Genomic DNA, 19,086 nt, shown 5'->3' on the forward strand with positions numbered 1-19,086 from the left:
TTTTACAGTCTATTTTACAGTCTAATATAGTTATTGCTACCCTTTTGATTTCCATTTCTGTGGAATAACATTTTCCATTCCCTCACTGTTAGTCTGTGTATGTCTTTAATCTGTAGTGAGTTTCTTATAGGCAGCATATATATGATCTTGCTTTTTTTAAAAAAATCCATTTATCTACTGTATGTCTTTTGATTTGAGCATTTAGCCCATTGACATTTAAAGTAATTATTGATAGGTATGTACTTAATGCCATTTTTTTCATTGTTTTCTGGTTGTTTTGTTGTTGTTTATTTTTGTTGTTGTTTCTTTCTTCTTTTGTTCTCTTCCCTTGTAATTTGATGATTATTTTTAGTATTGCTTGGATTCCTCTCTCTTTTTGTGTGTATGTATATATTGTAGGTTTGTGTTACCATGAGGTTCTTATATAACAACATATATTAATGATATGATTACTGTAAGTTGATCATGTGTTTGAACACATTCTAAAAACCCCACAGTTTTTCCATTCTACTCTCCCATTCATGTTTAATGTTTCTGAAATCATATTTTACATATTTTTGTTTTATATATCCCTTAACTGCTTGTTGTGAGTATCGTTAATTTTACTAATTTTGTCTTTTTAGCCTTCCTACTAGCTTTATAAGTGATTGGTCTACTATCTTTTTGTAGGTTTATCTTTATTAATGAGATTTTTTTCCCTTCATAATTTTATATTTATTGTTGTGGTCTTTTTTTTTCTACTTAGAGCAGTCCTTTCAACATTTCTTGAAAAGCTGGTTTAGTGGTGCTGAACTCTTTTGGCTTTTTTTTGTATGTACAACTGTGTATCTCTCCCCCAAATCTGAATAATACCTTTGCTGAGTAGAGTCTTCTTGGTTGTAGGCTTTTTCCTTTCATCACTTTGAATATATTATGCCACTCTCTTCTGGTCTGCAAAGTTTCTGCTAGAAAGTCAGCTCATAATCTTATGGGAATTCCCTTGTATGTAACTAGTTGCTTTTCTCCTGCTGTTTTTAAAATTCTCTCTTTATTTTTAATCTTTGTCATTTTAATTATAATATGTCTTGGTGAAGATCTCTTTAGATTGATCTTGTTTGGAACTCTGTGCTTTCTGGACCTGGACATCTGTTTCCTTTTCCATGTTAGGGAAGTTTTCAGTTATTATTTTTTCAAATTTCTCTGCCCCTTCCTCTCTCTCTTCTCTTTCAAGGACCTCTTTAATGCAAAATGTTAGTATGCTTGATATTGTCCCAGAGTTCACTTAAACCATACCCATTAAGAAAATTTCTTTTTAACTTTTTTTGTTCAGCTTGGGTGATTTCCACCACTTTGTCTTCTAGTTTGCTGATCCATTCCTCTGTAACATCTAATCTACTGTTGATTCCTTCTAGTGTATTTTTTTTTTTTATTTCATTAACTGTTCTTGAGCTTTGTTTGGTTCTTATTTATATCCTCTAACTCTTTGTTAAAATTCTACTGTGTTCATACATTCTTCTCCTGAGTTCTCTGAGCATCTTTATAGTCATTACTTTGAACATGCTATCAGGTAGATTGCTTATCTTTACTGTGTTTAGTTCTTTTTCTGAGATTTTGTCTTTTCTTTCATTTGAAACAAATTCCTCTGTCTCATAATTTTGCTTATAATCTATCTTCCTAGACTATAGATGACAAGAGAGCAGGAATCCTGCTTGTTCTATTTCCTCTTGTATGCCCAGTACATAACTAACTACTCAGCATGGGTAAGTGCACAATAAGACATTTCTTGATTGATTAAATGTATGCTTAAAGAAATGTTTTGCCTTTTGTCTACCTTCCCTTATGTAATTTCTATGAAGAAAGTGTTTTAATCTGTCTTTATGGCAGAACATTTTCTCACTTGATGCAGTAATCTGACCATGTCTAAAAGAACAAATTGTACAAGATTGTTAACAGAACATGTGTAAATAATTTATGAATTAAAATATCTTCTGAGTATTCATTATTCAAGTCAGATTATGGATTTGGTTCCAGATCACTGCAATAAAGTGAATATCACAATAAAGCAAGTCACATGAAGTTTTTAGTTTCTCAGTGTGTATCAAAGTTATATTTACACTATATTGTATTTTATTAGGTATGCAATATCATGATGCTTAACAAACAATGCACATACTTTAAAAAGACTTTATTCCTAAAAAATACTAGCCATTATCTTCAGTGAGTTGTAATCTTTTTGTGGTAGTAACATCCAAGGTGACTGATCACACATCACCATAACAAATATAATAATAAGAAGTTTGAAATATTGCAAGAATTACCAAAATGTGGCATAGAGACATGAAGTGAGCAAATGCTGTTGGAAAAAGTGGTGCCAATAGACTTGCTCAATGCAGGATTGCAATAAATCTTTAATTTGTAAAAATCAATACCTGTGAAGCACAATATGAGGTATGCTTGTATTTGCATTGTCTAATTCTCATTGATAATTTTTCTTGGTCTTTTTGGTAATATAACTAAATTTCTATTCTTTACTGCTGAAAATAAGAAAGAGTCACATGTTTGATCTTGGTTTCACTTCTGGTTTTATATGTGACCTATCTTGGTTTCACTTCTGGTTTTATATGTGACTTTAGGTAAGTCATAAGCTGTGATCTTAAGCCTTATCAATTGTGAAATGGGAAAATTCATGACTATTTTTTTCTCACAGAATGTTGAGGGAAAAAATAAGATAATTATACATACATGTATATTGAATACTTTTATCAAAAATATTAATGTATTAATACACACATATATTTTTCTCATTCTGGCTGTGGATACAGTTAATATTTAAATGATAGGGGATAACTACATAAAAATGATAAAAATAGTGATGGTAACTACTACTTGGCATTTTGTAATGCGCCAAGCATTGAGCCAAATGCTTCCCATATGTTTTCTTATTTTCACAACCATATGTTAATTTTCACAAACATAAGTTAATTACTTTTTCCTTCCTGATTTCTACCCCTTTATTTCTTTTTTTTTTTAAATTTTGAACATTACCATATTTTTATTAGTCTCATCTATGGATATCTCTTTGTTAAGGTGGCATCAGTGGGTGCAGAAAGGTGGAAGGAAACTTTCTTCATGCACAGAGGTTGCAACATTGAGTGGAGATGATGGCAAAAATTTCTCAGTGTGCTCTTGCCAGCTGAGGGTGGCCTGTGGTCAAACTTTGGAGCGAATTCCAGTGCCCCGAACTGACCACGTGTGGGCCAAGAGGGGCTTTGTGGAGAGAGGAACACTTCCCCTTCCCAGCAGTCATACCTTGTCAAGGGATGTTGGAAAAAAAAAGTTGCTGGGCACAGGATCCTAAAATTTCCATAAACATTTTGTTATAATTGTCAAAATACTTGTACTGTTACCCCCAAAAGAGGAAGGGAAAAGACTCCGGTTTTTGTCATGCTCGAAACATAAGATTTACAGACTGGAGATAACCTTGTGTAGTGAAAGATTTTTAAAGGATTTATTTAGGAAAAGGAAATTATACCTCCAAGAATGGGAAGTGGGCTGATCCAAGGGCAGATAGCAATGGTCTTTGTCTCTTCCTCTTATACCCTCGCTTAGAGGTCATCTTTTGATTAATTGACAGCTCTTGCCCCTGGAATGCTTAGTCATGTTTGTCCTCTTTGTAAATGTCCTTACCCATGAAGTACACAGCAAAACACATGAGGGGGTTGTCTAAACCACAATGTTAATTATATTACAATGAGCATTGGGTCATGTCTAGTTAGGTCCTTCTCACTACTGTGCAGTCCTGGTTGTCAGGTTCTAACTGGTTTATTGCTGGCACCCATTTAGAGAAAGTAAAGCTCCTTCATGCTGGAGGTGGGCATACTGCCGTCTTCCAGACCATCTTCCCTCTCCTCCACCTATCTGCCTGATACCCCCACTTATCTAACTACCTACCAGTGGGTGTGCTCACTTTTCAGCATTTGTTGTCTTTCTAGGATTTCAGGTCCACACACATCTACACTCAACAGCTTATGTTTCAGCCTCCCCAAAGGGAGATTTAAAAAGGAGAAAAATACCTTCCAAAATAGATCGATGCAAAAGATTGTTAGAAACAGTCAATGACATATCACTGAAAACTGCATAGATATACAAATCCTAGGAATTTCAGACTATAAAGTGAAAGTGATAGAGTCAGGTGACTTTTATCTCTTTGAGCCCACATTCCCATAGGCCTGAAGCAGAGCTTAAGCCACAACACAGTCACAAGGGGAGCTATTGACTTTAGTATTAGAGGAGACCTAATGCCAGTTACTGAAGTCAGGTTTTACTGATTTATAACACCAAAAATATTTCTCTACAATGAGATATGGCAATTATCTTTTTAAGATGCTCTTAAGAAATGCTAAATCTCCCCTTTTTAAACTATTACTCCATTTTCTTTTTGTCCACATAGAAAGGAAAACTTGCTTATGGAAGTCAATGCATGCAACATATCAATTTTGCCTAGATTTAGCTCAGTGTTTGCATGGAAGTTGAAAAACCAGTCTTTTTTGTTATCTGATGCCAAGAGTTGGATATTTGCGAACATTTGAATAATTTTTCACTTTTCTATGGAATATAAGAATGGCAAATATGTATGAAATCCTGGTTCTACCACTACTAGTCGTGACCTTGTGCACATTAATGAACTTCTTTTTTGTCTGTCAGTTTCCTAAGCTGTAACCTGGGGATAATACCAGGACTGATCTCATGGTTTTTGGGTGAAGTGAGATGAGATAATGCCAAGCACTTAAATAGCCCTTAGCATGGTGTGGGGGCTCAGGAATCACCAGCTATTACAATGTGTGCATGACAGCTAGATCAGGGTTTCTCATCTTGGCACTGTAGACATTTTGGGTCATGTAATTCTTTGTCCTTGGATGCTGCCCTGTGTATTATACAGTTTTTAGCAGCATCCCTAGCCTTTACCTACTAGATGCCAGTAATAGCTAACCCCTCCCTTGCTCTGATAACCGAACATGTCTCCAGACATTTCCACATGCCCCCCTGGGGGGCAAAATCACCCTGTGTTGAGAACCATTGTACTTGACTAATACTTTACATATGTTACCTCTTAATTTTCACAACAAGCTTACGGGATAGGTACAAATGAGGAAAGTAGACTATAGGAACATTAAGTATTTGCCCTAAGATACTGGTAAGGGCTGAGCTATTACTGGAATCTGACTGTTCCCAACAGCTAAGCTCGATGGCATGTTACTTAAATCTCCAGATGATGGGTTGTCCTGTGCACAATGCCAAGATGTCAACTGTCCACTGCACGTCTGCTGTCCCCTACTCAGGAGCCTACAGTGGGCTTCCTCTGTCTGGCTTTGCAGTCCAGTTTCCTTCCTTTTTACAACTTGCTCTTCTTATCTGCACTGAAGAATGCTGTGGTTTTCTATTAGGACCCAATTGATGGGTGAGGCTTCTCATCTCTCACAAGATATTAGTTGCACTCTCAGCTTGACATTAAAGCAAAAGCTTCCATCCATAATTGGCAACAGATAGAATCTGCATTCCAGGTACTCATCAATAAGAGTCACATCCAACTGACTTTTGCTTAAGATTTATTACAAGCTGAATTGTGAAGGATGAATTTAGGAATTTTATTGAAAGAATCTGTAGTGCTTTGAGAAAAAGGTAGAGGATAAATAAATCAAATAAACTTATAAAACTCTTAAATAATATGTGAGTATGCTGACCGTGGCCTTTCCTAGATATTTCTTGATCTTAGGTTTCTAAGTTCTTTCTATTTTTAATGCTATAGATTTGTATTCAGGTAGGGGGAGGCAGAGAGGGAGATTAATTTGACTTTTTCCATCTTTATCTTACTGCAATCCTCTGCTGCATTTTTCACTTTTGTGGCTCCCATAATATTAATATGTTATAGATTCTCCTCCTCCTTTGGTCAACTCCTATTTCCCTTCTTGGCTGTTTTTCTTTTAGAAATCTCTTAAATATTTGTTGTGCCCCTGGGTTGGATCCTGAATTCACAACTCATCTCACTTTCTATGTTCTTCGAGCAATCTTATCCAGGCTCCCGGTTTCAGGTAACATCATTTACTGGGGGATATCATTATTTTTCAGATCTGACCTGTGTTCTGAGCTTCAGACTCATCAACCCAGTTACTAGGTGGGAATCTCTACGGGAATGTTCCAGATATGTGTTTCGACAAGTTCTCCCTAAGCTGGCTTATTTCCCTCAGTTGGTGGCACCACCGTCCACCCAGTTGTTCCAGGTAAGACTTGTGCATCATGTAGAAGTTTGCAATCTCTCATCTCTGCATGACATGCCCAGTCAGTCACCAAGGTTTGATGATTCTACTTCTCAAACATATCTTCAGTTCATCGTCTTGAATATTTTCAGTGACTGTCAGTATCTTTCATCAGAACTGCTACCTTCCCCTCCCAAAGGTCACTGGGACAAGATAACATGCAAGTAGTTAATAATGACTATGAGATTGCCTTGAGGCGACCCCTGTCTATCTCTGTCACCTTTTGTGTCTACCACCTGCCTTACACAGGGCACTCAGGCAACCTTGAGCTGTTCATGGCTGTCTGTACATGCTAGATTGATTTTTACTTCTCTGCTTTTGTTTAGCTGTTCCTTTGTATGGAATGATGCCCTTTCCCCAATTATCACATTTAGAAAGTTTCTGTTAAATCTTACTCTTCTCTCCCCAATAACCCCCTCCCACAATCTTCCAATATAATTATTCCAGCTGCATTTCCATGGTTACTCTTCCATATTGTTTTATAGTCATTAAGTTCTCTCCCTCTCTCTATATATATCTTATACACACACCTAGCCAACTATAAGGAAAAGATAGAGTGAGTAGCCCATAAATGTTTGTTGAGTGAATGACTGTATCAGCTATCTCACTGAATTAATAGCAATCCACTTTACTAAAAGCACTTTTTAAAATAATGATCTTTCAGTGCAGTTAAAATTTTTATGTGATTTATGAATGGGGGTCAGCCTTGACTCATACATTAAGTAGAAGACCATGACTTTCATTCATCTAAACATCCTTCAGTAGATGTTTTCCTGGCTGTGGCAGAGATCTTGAGCTGTCAGCTTTATGTATAAACCTCTTACACCATAGGGAACAACGTGTAGCCAATGGGATTAGAGTCTGGGTATGTGGGATGCTGGATCCTGGGCCAGCACTCTTGGTCAAATCTCTTTGCTCCAACATGCTGCCCTTGAATCTGTACCATTCAGTATTACCTCTGCGGAAAGAGTGGGAAAAAATGCCAACAACAAAAGCACATATGTGCTTGAAAATTTTTATATTAAACACACCATTTAAACATCATAGGTATACAAAATAAAGTTATAAAACAGATATAGACAGAATAGTTTTCATATTACAGAAATATTTCTGGCTTTACTAACAGGCTTACTGCAAAATCTCAATGAATTAAAAAACTATGTGATTAAAAAACTGTATCACATACATTTTCAGGAATGGATTGGAAATATTAGAAGACATCTGTTCTTTAGATTCATAAATACACACTTCCTTATTAATGGTTATATTGCTAAATGAATATACATTCAATACCCCTTTTCATTGTTTTTAAAATGTGAACTGATTTAAAATGTGATTCATGATAGATACTATGCATTTGTATATGTATTATGTTCAGACACAAAGTAATAAGCTTTTTAAAATGTTATTGTCCTGAATATTTATATAGTGTCTTGTCAGTGTTACAGACAATTTTAAGTAATAGATATTCTGTGGCATATGCAATTTATGAAATAATTGTTGAGCACATCATTTAATATACATTGTGAAATGAAATTATTAGAGTATATAGTATGTTTTGTTATTGACCAGTTTTAACCCAAAACTCAAGACGTTTCGTGATTATTTTCTTTGTCAAAAATCTCTCCCCTTAATGCCTGAAAGACATCTATACAGTTGTAATTAGTGTCACAAGGATGTCAAACTTGACTTGGGTGGATTGTCAAGCCATTATTCTTCTCATTTATACTCATTTTTAATGATCAGCAACTGAGCCTAAGAGTGTTTTTGTGACACTTTCAATCTACAGGACTGAGAGAGAGAACGGCTGTTTATTCCTAACTCACTGGAGATATTAGCATTAACAAGGTGACCCCTGCACTGCCTGGTGCCAGCTATGGGTCACGTTGGTGTGAAGGTAGCTGTCTCGTGGGTGGGCCGTGCCATCTCTATTTCCTAGACAACAGCTGGCCCAGATATCTCACACTATTAACACCAGCGTGAACTGAGTGCCAGCTACCTGCATTATGACTTTAGGTTTAGGAAGGGAAGCCTAGCACTGCTAGCAGGACCCACACACACTGCCCATAAGAAGCAGAAGGAGTTACATACAGCAGGTGCATAAAAGAAGTCATTACACTTCCCCTTGTCCATATCCAGTCAACTGACAATGTTGCCTCTGCTACTTTCAATCAAGATGAACAAATTCAGGGCTGCCAACACACTGATTTTAGAGTGGTGTGGTTTCCCTTTCTAAGAGTTTATAGATACCTGCTGCAAAACAACTAGAGTTTATTCATTAGAACAATTACTTTGATTTTCAATCATGTACATTGTCTGGGATCCGCTAATATTAACAATATTTTTTGTGTGTATGTGTTAAAGAGGGAGGAAGAGAAAATTACCATATTCCTTTCAATGTGAGAATTCTTTCTGTTCTTGGTAGAGAAATTAAGCTCTCAGAGCAAATATGACCCTGAAGAACAGTTTTTCACAGAAAAATATATTATTGCATTACTACTTATTGAAATTTTTAAAAAGTAGTTCTGATTGGCAGAGCTTTGCATAATAGATGTTAAATAATTTTTTTCTTCACTTCCTGTGAATCTTGTGGTCCTTTGCACTTTTAGTCTCAAATTAAGATGGTATCTGATCAGTTTGTTCATTGCTGGCAGTTTTACAGCATCTCCCAGGGACATTTCTTCCTGCTCTAAGCAAATGAATGAATTTGGAAAAGAATACAGGTATTCTGTAAATTTGTGACTACACAATGGCAGAATAAACAATTGAAAATGGAAAACTGGTTATCTGCCTTGTTTTAGGTGAAAAGAAAGACAAGGACCAAATGAACTAAATTAGCTTCTTGTTAAAATACAAACTAAAGCTAGATTGGAGTTCCATGTTTTGAAGAGACATTTTTCTTATTTCATACCTCAGGAACAAAAAAAGTTGCATATCCATTTTTTTCTGGTGCAAAGAGATGAGTTCTTTTTGCTATTTTCATCATTTGAAAAACAAAATACATTGGAATCAATTCTTCACGCCCTACCCCCCCGCAAGGAAATAGTGTTATCATTAAACTCAGAAAATAGATAAATGCTGAAATAACATAAACAGATTCCTTTGTATATAAATAACTAAGCCAATTTAAAGTAATTTAGTAAAGGAAAGGCTCTGTGCTTTCTTAATTTTTCCTAAGCGCTTTCATTGTAACATGTACTGGGCCTCCATGTTTTAATGTTCTTTTTCTTTTTATGCCCCCCTCTGGGGTTTCAGTCCAGTAAATTCAAAAATCATTGCTTTTTTAGGATTTATTGGTATTTAAAAACAGATCCCAACATCTTACACATTGCTGTTGTATTCTGTGTAAGGTAATGATCAATAAATAAGGGAGCCTAAGAACACTAAAGCTAGATGGTGAGAAAAGAAATGAACAAAGCTTACTACATTCTTTCTAAACAAACAAAAAGACATAATTGGAAAAATTCATTTTTATGTTTTCTTATATTAGATGGGACCATGGAGTGAAACATTCACTGATGAATTACTCCTGTAATCTGTGTAGGAAAAACAGCTCCTGGCAAATGAAAAGAGTCCTGGAACAGAGCCATGAGAACTAAATGGCAAAAAAATGAAAACAGGCAAACATTTGAGACTATTCTACAGAATACAGATCTTTCACCACCTCCCTCTTTTCACTGGTTAATTCATTGTCATGGAAACAGAATTTATCAAAATGTTCTTACTCTGAGTGACCCAGTGAGTAGACTTCTGGCTGGTGAAAAGGTAACTCAGGCTGCAGCAATTTTTACAAATGATAAGCTGCAGGTCATAAATTGGTGAATTTTGAATTGTGCTACTGTGTCAGCTGAACAGGTTTCCAAGTCTCAAAGGGTTCACTTTTTTGTTTTTGTTTTTGTTTTTGTTTTGTTTTTGTTTTTGTTTTTGTTTTTGTTTTTGTTTTTAAATCTGCCAGAGAAACCAGAAACCTTTGCTAGTGATCGAACATGGATGACTAATCCCATGAAAAGTATCTGATTTTAGGTCTTCACTCACCTTTCCCCTTCAATTGTTTTTTTTTTTCTCCCCCCTAGCCTAAAGAATGTTCAAATCCAGTGTTTGGTAGCATTTACTGGGGTCATTCATCTGCCTCAGCAACTCTCTTAGCTCAAAGATGCAAAAATCCCTCACTCCTCATTGCAACCTTCTCCCCAGGCCTCTCACAGAAGCCAGGTGTTGGCAGTCACAGCCTGACAGATCTGGACAGCGTTAAGCTGATACCTTTGCCAGACCAGAGGTAACTCCACAATGAAATGGCTTCCTGATTTCAGGAAAGTGACTTGGGGAATTCCCTAAGGAAAAGTGCCATTTTTACTATTAAAAAAACAAATTAGGCATCAACCATGTAGCTGCCAAATTCAGGGAAGGTTGATTTTTTACTTTATTTCATGTTATCAATTAGTGACTTGTTGTCATGGAAACCACGCTTCAGATGATTCTTGAACTTAAATGACTGGATGTGATCAGGCAGAAGCACCCCCCTCCCTTTTTCTTTAGGCTCAGTAGTCAATGTCTCTCTCTTTGGTTATTCTGATAACAGAATCACATAAAACATCTATAAACATGCAAAATAATAGCATGGGGCAACATCAATTAAAACTGAATATTCAATAATTCATTCTTTAATTAAGGCTCTTTTCTCTTTTCCTGAAGCTGTAACCTTTCAAGTGTTTAAAAAAAAGACATAAGAACTAAATCATTTAGCAACAAGAAATCTTTCTAATTAGCAGTTTGTGATACGCTAATGAAGAAAAACAAGATTTGAAATTCCTTTTTGGTTTTCAATGTTTAATACAGAAAGCAAAATGAAAGGGCTTCTTTTGGAAAGTCTATTCAAGGTGAAATAACTGTAGTTTGAGACTCGAGCCTTTTCATGTGTGTGTTTCTTTTGTCTCTGAGTGAGGGAGGGTTCATCATGGAAACAGCATAGCTGACCCGTGGTTCCCAACAGCCAGAAATAATTAATCTGTATTGAGACTGCAGGTATAGTGTCCGTGTTTGCATATGTGACTACTCTATGTTGGAGCTGGGAAATGAAAACCTCTAACCATCAGAGCAGCTCATTTTTAAAAAGGAAAAAAAATTCAAACACTCAGGAACTCTGGATTTATTTGCTGACCTCTGCTTGAATACAGAATTCACTACTCTTCAGAAATACTATGATGCGGCATGTCCATTAAGCTCTCTATACATGTCTGGCTTTCTTTGCTTTCCAGGTACAGTGAGTTTACGTCTCTCACTACCTTCATTAATGCTAATTCATGGACAAGAGGCTCTTAGGAGAGGAACAAAGTAAGCCTGGTCAATTTTCTTTTTTAATTTAGGGGACATTCTAGTACTTTTTTTTTTTGGCTAGTGAAAAATAAAGTTGACTTTGAACATTTTTTCAGTTAACACTGAGTGTAAATTCACCGTAAGTTTTATGTAACTGAGGTAAGAATAAACAATTGCATAATATTGCATGTAATGTATGTTATATGATATGTATATTACAGGATATATAGATCTCATGGGTCCTGACATGTGGTAACATCCGTAACTGTTGCATGAAAGTGTAAGTGAAAAAAATTTGACTAGCAATCGCTGGGTCAGACTGAAAAAAATGACCTCGTTTTCTGGCAACTGTACTCCATTTCTTAATTTAGATAAATCATCTAACCTCTTTGTGACTCTCTTCCTTCATCTTTAAAACTGGAAAAGTATCTGACCATTTTAAGTTCCCAAAGACATTATAAAGGCTGTTTGAGTCTTGAGACACTGAATACATTTTGATGAATGAATAAGTCACCTTTTGCAAATTGAACAGCGAATTCACTTCTTGTGACTGGTTTTTTTCTTGGTAAAGACAAAGGAGTCATGAAGAAAATATACTTAAAATATTTGCCTTTTCTCCCCTAAAAATCTATCATAAGAAACAGATTAGGATGGAATGTGTTGTTTACAGCCATGCAACAGTCAGATATAAGGTATGTAGAACCAGAGAAAACTGGTAAAATGGAAACTGTGCACTGCTGCACATTTCATGTCACTTTCTTCAACAGAAATCTCTACTAGGAAAGCACAAGGTATCACTCTGTTTCCTGCCAAGAAACAGTATGCATGGAGGACAAAGATAATAGAAAAGATGTGATGCATGAGGGCACTCCTTTGGATTCTGATGCCAAAGAGAGTTAGTTAAACAAGAACAGGGTTCTCATCTTCTATCTTGTAGTCTTTACTCACACACAGCCCTTAACATGGAAGGAGAGCAAAGTGTTGTTTTCCTCCCTAAGAAAGGTACCCCTGAAGGCCAAACACAGTCAAGAACTAAAAAGAATGATGCTGGAGTCTAGTGCCTCTTCCTCGTTGCAGGGTGTCATATATGTACACGGAAGTCAGTTGACTGTGATCCCTTGAAAACTAGTGAAGAGAAAGCATATTCATATTTAACTTGAATTCCAGTGAAAAGTAAACACTAATAGGATTCTGCTTTCTTCCTACAGGGATTTAATCTACTTCAGAAAAGTAATAGTGTAAATCAAAATCAAGTAAACAAAAACTAATTTTTTTTTTCAAATGTATTTGTGCTCTTAAGGGGAAAATTTCATACACACATATGTTTTAGCACACACACCTTTTCCTCTACCTCTTCCAGCCTCGTTTAGTAGAGGATAGTCAAAAATATTTGGGAAAGGTGACAGTGAAATAACTCAAGGAATGGGACCATCAAAGATGTGCACAGCTGCTCATGGGGATGTCAGATCAATCTTGTACTCTCTGCGGAGTGGTCCTGGTCTGTCCTTTGTTAAAAATTTATTTATTTATGTATTTATTTTATAATATCATATTTTAAAATTGAAGTATAGTTGATGTACAATATTATGTTACACATATATACAATATAGTGATTCATAATTTTTAAAGGTTATAGTCCATTTATGGTTATTATAAAATATTGGCTGTATTCCCCATGCTGTACAATACATCCTTGTAGCTTATTTCATACCTGAGAGTTTGTACCTCTTAATCCTCCACCTCCATCATGCTCCTCCCCCTTCCCTCTCCCCATTGGTAACCACTAGTTCCTTCTCTATATCCACGAGACTGTTTCTTTTCTGTTATATTCACTAGTTTGTTGTAGTTTCTGATTCCACATGTAAGTGATATCTTATAGTCTTTGTCTTTCTCTGACTTATTTCACTTAGAGTAATGCCCTCCAAGTCCATCTATGCTGTACACCAGAAACTAATAGAAACAGGAATATGAAAAGTTGCTCAATATCACTAATATCAGGGAAATGCATATCAAAATCACAACGAGATAGTATCTCACATTTGTCAGAATGGCCATCATTAAAAAGATGTCCTGGTCTGTCTCAAGAATGCTTTGGGTCATAGGGGCAGCCTGGTTCCAGTTCTGATGAATCTCAGGGTTTACCTTGGGGCTGTCAGCAGTGTTATCTTTCATAACCCCTGTCCCCCCAACTGGTGGTGGTGGGGAAAATGTAGCATGGTATGAACCAGAAGTGGAGCTCAAGGAAAAAAGGATATATTGAATCAAAGTCACCATTTTCTTCAGGAACCTGTTCGTTTTTTGCAACATGCTACCAAAATGCCTGGCAATTCAGATAAATTCATAACATAATGAGGGAGGGCCTTGCATGAACTCTTCCAAGTCTCTTCCGAGCATGAATTAGGAAGTAGCTTCTTGTTTTCTTGTTCTTTTTAGCACCACCATCCTGCCAACCATTACCATCATTTTTTTTTTTTTTTTGGTAGGGGGAGTTAATTAGGTTTGTTTGTTTGTTTGTTTGTTTATTTATTTATTTATTTATTTATTTATTTGAAGGCAGTCCTGGGATTTGAATCCAGGACCTTGTGCATACTAAGTATGCACTCTACCACTGAGCTATACCCTCCCCCTACCCTGCTTCTTGTTCTTAATGCATTTTATCACATGATCTGTCTGCCTAGCTCAGAGAAGACTGGATTAGGAATTGGCACCTGAGCTGTATGCAGTCATCTTACAGGTTGACCAGCAGCCTGTCAGGTGGTTTGATAAAGGAATTCTGTCCAATGGAAGCTCTGATGCTGGAGGGTGATTAACCCAGTCAGATTCTCTCTCTCTCTCTTTTTTTCTTTTTTTTTTTTTTGAGCTGCCCAGATCTTTCTTTTCTTATTTTTTTTTTTTTAATTGAGGTATGGTCAGTTTACAATGTTGTGTCAGTTTCTGGTGTACTATATAATAGTTCAGTAATACATATGCATACATATATACATTTTCATATTCTTTTTCACCATAAGCTACTATAAGATATTGAATATAGTCCCCTGTGCTATACAGTATAAACATGTTATTTATCTATTTTATATATATGGTAGTTAATATCTGCAAATCTCGAACTCCTAATTTATTCCTTCCCACCCACTTCCCCCACCAGGTAACCGTAAGTTTGTTTTCTATGTCTGTGAGTCTGTTTCTGTTTTGTAAATAAGTTCATTTGGGTTTTTGTTTGTTTGTTTTGTTTTGTTTTAAGATTCCACATATAAGTGATGTCATATGGTATTTTTCTTTCTCTTTCTGGCTTAGTTCACTTAGAATGACAATCTCCAAGTCCATCCATGCTGCTGCGAATGGCATTGTTTTGGTCTTTTTTATGGCTGAGTAGTGTTAGATTCTCTCTTATTGAGTAGAATAGGGACATCCAGAGAGGGGCACAGACAATACATTGATCACAAAGCTAAGAGACACACAGCAGTCATGAGATGGTAGAAACCATATAAACAAAGGGCATGAAATAAAGAAAGTAGTCAGAAAACAGAGCCATCCATTCACAGTGGGAAAGTTATCTGTAAGACCAGTGACTGCTGGACTCCATTGTGTGCCTGGTAGAGTTGATGTGATCAGAAAGGAGGCGTCCTGAAACTTGTTCCCTTGACAGCTGAAGATGGTTTTCTGCACTCCCTAATTTTCCCTTGTACTCTCACAACAAATTCCCATAACTTCATTAATACTTCAAATATTTCTTCCATTCCTTTCTCTCTTTCTTCTCATTCTGAGATCCCTCTCAGGTATGTTATACCTTTGCATTTATTCCACAATTCATGGATATCCTATTCCTTTTCATTTTCAGTTTTAAAAAATCTCTTTGCTTTTCAATTTGAGAAGTTTCTATTGACTTATCTCTAAGCTCGCTGATTCTTTCCTTGGCAGCATCCAGTCTACTGATGATCAAAGGTATTCTTCATTTCTGTCGAGGTGTTTTTGACTTCTAGCATTTCCTTTTAACTCTCTCTTAGAGTTTCCATCTGTCTGCTTACATTACCCATTTGTTCTTGCATGTTGTCCCCCTTTCCATGGGCAGCCTGAGGATATGGTTAAATTCTGGGCCCGATAATTCCAAAATATATGCCAGGTCTGAGTTTGGTTCTAAGGATGGCTGTCTCTTCAGACTTTTTTTTTTTTTTTTTTTTTTTTGTCTTTTAGCATGCTTTATAATTCTTAATTGAAATTCAGACATGATGTATTTGGTAAAAGGAATTGAGGTAATGAGACCTTTAGTATGAGGTTTTATATTTATCTGACCAGGTGTTAGGCTGTTTTCCTCATTTGCTCTAGCTGTAGCTGTCAGAGGGAAGTCTTTGTTAAGGAGAAAAAAAGATGCTCTAGGCAAATTTCAGAATGGTTACTTTTCGCCTCCCCTTCTAGAAGCTTGAGAATTTCTCGGTAAGAACTTGATAGGGCTACTGGAGATAAAGTTCATGAAAGTGTGGGGGCGCCCATAAGGCTGGGTCTCCAGGAGGTTTTATTTCTCAAGCATGTCTGTGCTTACTGTTCAGCAATTAGTCAATTACCCTTTAAGTATTCCTAAGAGATGCTGGCTCTAGCTGAAGTTTCCTCTGCCAGGAAGCTGTGGTTCCCTGTGCCTGCTGTTTCTCCAGGTTTTGGAATTGTGGTGTGCTCTGTAATCTCAATTCTCTTCTGGATCTAAGAAGAGTTGTTGATTTTTAGTTTGTTCAGCTTTTTTCTTTTTAAGAGTTTGGGAGTGTTGACTTCCAAGTTCTTTGTATTTTGCACTGGAAACAGGAAGTGATCCCTATTCTCTTGAAATAGCCAAAATTCTCCTCTGCTCTTTGCAACTGATAAAAGTATAAAGAACAAACATTGTGTAAGCCCTGATTGAAGGCTTTTTTCCCCCTCTTTTTTATAAGTTGGCCAGACATGATCCGTCTTTTCACATTTGAAAATTCTCTTATTGGTTGTTCAAAAATTTGTCTTTATTCAGTGTGAGCTAGGGCAAGTCACGTGACTCATTTCCTTTTCCATTTGTTCTTTGGAAGGATAGTGGGAGAGAGAGAGAGAGACAGAGAAAAAGAGACAGAGATTTATCTGACATATAATCAGCTAACTATAGAAGAACGCTGCTAGGAATTCATGCATGGAAGGTGATTGAAAAATATGGAGTTCTATATAAATCTAAACAATGTAATCTTACACACAACTTTTGACTGTTTTGCAGCACCTTTGTGCAACATATTTTTTTAAAACATTTTAAAGTGATATATTTTAATGTCATTTTCTTTCTTTAAATTCCTCTCCCCATCTCTCATTTTTAGATGTGCCATTATTTCAGATAACTCTCTCATGTCTACAATTTTATAGGAATAATTTATGGGCTGGTATGCTCTTGAGAAAGTATTTTCTTATTATCAGTTTTGACAATAGACCTGTTATATAAAGGGAGTCTTTGAAATAGAAGCTATAATATCAATCATCATTTTAACAGTGTAATTTAAATATTACAATAGGGACTTCATGACTTTCTTTGCATTTTGGTTTGTTTCATGCATTTTCACTGCCTGTAGTCTATTAACACCTCTTACTTGTTGTGCTAATGCAGTTGTTTTCATGAAGTTATCAAATGTTATCTCTCTGTGCATTAAAAACACACTGGGTGAAGAGGATCAACTTACTAATTCAAGTTTATAAAGGATGAAGCACCTGCCCTTGAATTTATATCATCATTATTTCTTTGCAGTGTCTTCAAAGAGAGAAAAAAAGTCCTTCAGAATAACAGTGTTTCTGCTTTTCTTTTTATTTATCTAGCCACAAAGTAGCCTTGAAAGATCAGCTACCACACAATCCTGGAGACTTTTTTCTTTTTTTCTATTCATATATTTATTTTATTCTGTGATGGAGGGAAAAGATGTCTGCAAAGAAAAATAATTAGGTATGACAAGTTATTTGACAGTTTGTTAACACAAATTAACCTTCTTTTAGGACTGGTTGCATGTGAACATCTAGTTTTACTTCAGTTTGACAATACAGTCTCATTTTGTGGGATTTTCCTGAAGAATGTAAAGTTTGGCGGCTGGCAGGGGTGGGGACCGATGACACTTCTGCTCTATTCTGAGCCCTGTGAAGCTTTCCATGAACAATACGATGTTTTTGCTTGGTTTGGAATCTGTCTATTGATGTGTTCATCTCTGAGCCATCTCCAGAGGATACGAGTACTTTGGGCAAGAATGCTGTTTTGTCTTTCTCATTCAATGGTTGAAGAAGCGAATGCACAGTGAAATCACGTGGCTGAGGCAGGGCAGTGAAGTTGCGATCAGCACTCACCATGCTCACGTTTGAATCCTGTTCTTTCACCATTAGCCATTGTCTTAGTCTGCTTGGGCTGCTATAAACAAATACCACAGGCTGAGTGTCTTCTAAACAACAAGAAAATTATTCCTCAGTTTTAGGGGCTGGAAAGTCCAAGATCAAGGTGCCAGCATGGTCTCCTTCTGATGAGAACCCTCACCCTGGTTCATCGCCCGTGCCTCCTGGCTTGTCTCCACATGGTGGAAGGCACCAGGGATCTTTCTGGAGCTTCTTCCATAAGGCACTAATCTCCTTTGGGAGGCCTCCACCCTCATGACTGAAGACCCCAACTTCTAATACCATCACAGTGGGCATTGTGATTTCAAGATACACATTTATGGGGCACACAAACATTCAAACCACAGAAGCCATCTTGCTTGTGGTGTTCTTGAGTTCAGAATTAATCTCTTCTTTCTCTAAATCTCTAGGACTCTTTCTATCTCTCCTAAGGCACATGCTATAATACAGGTTATGTGTTAGGTCTTATGTATGTCTTATTTTCTCTCCTTGGCTTTGGTGCCTTTGAAGACAGAAGGAACCTATCCCTACTCTTGTAGGTAAAATGTCAACATAACCCATAAAGCTAATAATAAAAATAAATTGTCTTCCACGTAATAGTTGTATAATTTAAACAACTATCTATAATATGCCATATGAATGAGAATTCCAAATGGTATCCCACCAACATATTTTAATATGTCTTTTTTTTTTTTTTTTAATGAGCAGGAAAAATAGAACCAGGTTAAAGCCAGTGAAGGACATGAATAAGCTTATAGACCAAGCTTATCTTTTCCTCCTATGTGTTGGGCAGGAAATTTCTGGGACCAGAAGAAAAGACTATTTCAAGAGGCATATGATTCAAAAACAATGTCTTACACATTTAGCAGGAAAGAAAATGACTCCTAGAGATTGCAGAGGCTTTGTTTCAATTTTGAGCATACACTGCCTTGCTGACTACTTACCTAACCCTCTCTAGGCACATCTGTCTCTCACGTCAACAGCATGAATCTCAAATAACCCAACTCTCATCTTCTGCTGGCCCCATCCCAGCTCATACTTATCTGGTGAAAATCTGATCTCATCACTTTGTTCATCATCCGCTTTCCTTTTTTCCAGCATGTCAGCATCT

The sequence above is a fragment of the Camelus ferus genome, chromosome 14 (genome assembly GCF_009834535.1).
Source record: "Camelus ferus isolate YT-003-E chromosome 14, BCGSAC_Cfer_1.0, whole genome shotgun sequence".
NCBI lineage: Eukaryota > Metazoa > Chordata > Mammalia > Artiodactyla > Camelidae > Camelus > Camelus ferus.